Genomic DNA, 3776 nt, shown 5'->3' with positions numbered 1-3776 from the left:
GGATCAATAGCAGAATAACTGTGTCAGAAGAACGGATAAGTGACCTGGATGATAAAATAGTGGCAATAACTACGGCAGAGCAGAAGAAAAAAAAAAAGAATGAAAAGAACTGAGGACAGTCTCAGAGACCTCTGGGACAACATTAAACGCACCAACATTCGAATTATAGGGGTCCCAGAAGAAGAAGAGAAAAAGAAAGGGACTGAGAAAATATTTGAAGAGATTATGGTTGAAAACGTCCCTAATATAGGAAAGGATATAGTCATTCAAGTCCAGGAAGCACAGAGAGTCCCATACAGGGTAAACCCAAGGATAAACACGCCAAGACACGTAATAATCAAACAATCAAAAATTAAATACAAAGAAAACATATTAAGAGCAGCAAGGGAAAAACAACAAATAACACACAAGGAATCCCCATAAGGTTAACATCTGATCTTTCAGCAGAAACTCTACAAGCCAGAAGGGAGTGGCAGGACATATTTAAAGTGATGGAGGAAAAAAACCTACAACCAAGATTACTCTACTCAGCAAGGATCTCATTCAGATTTGATGGAGAAATTAAAACCTTTACAGAGAAGCAAAAGCTGAGAGAGTTCAGCACCACCAAACCAGCTTTACAACAAATGCTAAAAGAACTTCTCTAGGCAAGAAACACAAGAGAAGGAAAAGACCTATAAGAACAACCCGAAACAATTAAGTAAATGGTAATAGGAACATACATATCGATAATTACCTTACATGTAAATGGATTAAATGCTCCCACCAAAAGACACAGACTGGCTGAATGGATACAAAAAAAAGACCCATATATATGCTGTCTACAAGAGACCCACTTCAAACCTAGGGACACATACAGACTGAAAGTAAGGGGATGGAAAAAGATATTCCATGCGAATGGAAATCAGAAGAAAGCTGGAGTAGCAATTCTCATATCAGACAAAATAGACTTTAAAATAAAAACTATTACAAGAGACAAAGAAGGACACTACATAATGATCAAGGGATCGATCCATGAAGAAGATATAACAATTGTAAATATTTATGCACCCAACATAGGAGCACCTCAATACATAAGGTAAATACTAACAGCCTTAAAAGTGGAAATCGACAGTAACACTATCATAGTAGGGGACTTTAACACCCCACCTTCACCAATGGACAGATCATCCAAAATGAAAATAAATAAGGAAACACAAGCTTTAAATGATACATTACACAAGATGGACTTAATTGATATTTATAGGACATTCTATCCAAAAACAACAAAATACATCTTTGACTCAAGTGCTCATGGAACATTCTCCAGGATAGATGATATCTTACATCACAAATCTAGCCTTGGCAAATTTAAGGAAATTGAAATCATATCAAGTACCTTTTCCGACCACAATGCTATGAGACTAGATATCAATTACAGGAAAAGATCTGCAGAAAATACAAACACATGGAAGCTAAACAATACACTACTTAATAACGAAGTGATCACTGAAGAAATCAAAGTGGAAATCAAAAAATACATAGAAAAAAATGACAATGGAGACATGATGACACAAAACATATGGGATACAGCAAAAGCAGTTCTAAGAGAGAACTTTAGAGCAATACAATCATACATTAAGAAACAGGAAACATCTCGAATAAACAACCTAACTTTGCACCGAAAGCAATTAGAGAAAGAAGACAATCCCCCCCCCCCAATTTTAGCAGAAGAAAAGAAATCATAAAGATCAGATCATAAATAAATGAAAAAGAAATGAAGGAAACAATAGCAAAGATCAATAAAAGTAAAAGCTGGTTCTTTGAGAAGATAAATAAAATTGATAAACCATTAGCCAGACTCATCAAGAAAAGAAGGGAGAAGACTCAAATCAATAGAATTAGAAATGAAAAAGGAGATGTAACAATGGCCTCTGCAGAAATACAAAAGATTATTAGAGATTACTACAAGCAACTCTATGCCAATAAAATGGACAACCTGGAAGAAATGGACAAATTCTTTGAAATGCACTGCCTACCCAGCCTGAAGCAGGAAGAAAAAGAAAATATGAACAGACCAATCACAAGCACTGAAATTGAAACTGTGATTAAAAATCTTCCAACAAACAAAAGCCCAGGACCAGATGGCTTCACAGGTGAATTCTATCAAACATTTCGAGAAGAGCTAACACCTATCCTTCTCAAACTCTTCCAAAAGATAGCAGAGGGAGGAACACTGCCAAACACATTCTATGAGGCGACCATCACCCTGATACCAAAACCAGACAAAGACATCACAAAGAAAGAAAACTACAGGTCAATATCACTGATGAATATAGATGCAATAATCCTCAACAAAAGAGTAGCAAACAGAATCCAACAGCCCATTAAAAGGATCATACACCATGATCAAGTGGGGTTTATTCCAGGAATGCAAGGATTCTTCAATATATGCAAATCAATCAACGTGATACACCATACCAACAAACTGAAGGAGAAAAACCATATGATCATCTCAATAGATGCAGAGAAAGCTTTTGACGAAATTCAACACCCATTTATGATAAAAAAACCATGCAGAAAGTAGGCATAGAGGGAACTTTCCTCAACATAATAAAGGTCATATATGACAAACCCACAGCCAGCATTGTTCTCAATGGTGAAAAACTGAAACCATTTCCACTAAGGTCAGGAACAAGACAAGCTTGCCCACTCTCACCACTCGTATTCAACCTAGTTTTGGAAGTTCTAGCCCCAGCAATCAGAGAAAAATTAGAAATAAAAGGAATCCAAATTGGAAAAGAAGTAAAGCTGTCACTGTTTGCAGATGACATGATACTATACATAGACAATACTAAGGATGCTACCAGAAAACTACTAGAACTAATCAATGAATTTGGTAAAGTAGCAGGATGCAAAATTAATGCAGAGAAATCTCTGGCTTTCTTATACACTAATGATGAAAAATCTGAGAGTGAAATTAAGAAAACACTCCCATTTACCATTGCAACAAAAGGAATAAACTATTTAGGAATAAACCTACCTAAGGAGACAATAGGCTTGTATGCAGAAAAGTATAAGAGACTGATGACAAAAATTGAAAATGATACAAATAGGTTGAGAAATGTACCATGTCCTTGGATTGGAATAATCAACATTGTGAAAATGACTACCACCCAAAGCAATCGTCAGATTCAAAGCAATCCCTATCAAACTACCACTGGCATTTTTTACAGAACTAGAACAAAGAATTTCACAATTTGTATGGAAACCCCAAAGACCCAAATAGCCAAAGCAATACTGAGAACGAAAAATGGAGCTGGAAGAATCAGGCTCCCTGACTTCAGACTATACTACAAGGCCACAGTAATCAAGAGAGTATGGTACTGGCACAAAAACAGAAATATAGATCAATGGAACAGGATAGAAAACCCAGAGATAACCCCACACACGTATGGTCACATTATCTTTGATAAAGGAGGGAAGTATATACAGTGGAGAAAAGACAGCCTCTTCAACAAGTGGTGCTGGGAAAACTGCACAGCTACAAGGAAAAGTATGAAATTAGAACACTCCCTAACATCATACACCAAAATAAACTCAAAATGGGTTAAAGACCTAAATATAAGGCCAAACAGTATCAAGCTCTTAGAGGAAAATATAGGCAGAATAATCTATGACACATCACAGCAAGATAGTTTTTGACCAACCTCCTAGAGAATTGAAAATAAAAACAAAAATAAACAAATGGGACCTAATGAAACTTAAAAGCTTTTGCACAACAAAGGATACAATAA

The sequence above is a fragment of the Kogia breviceps genome, chromosome X (genome assembly GCF_026419965.1).
Source record: "Kogia breviceps isolate mKogBre1 chromosome X, mKogBre1 haplotype 1, whole genome shotgun sequence".
Lineage (NCBI taxonomy): Eukaryota > Metazoa > Chordata > Mammalia > Artiodactyla > Physeteridae > Kogia > Kogia breviceps.
This window is presented reverse-complemented; position numbering follows the sequence as displayed.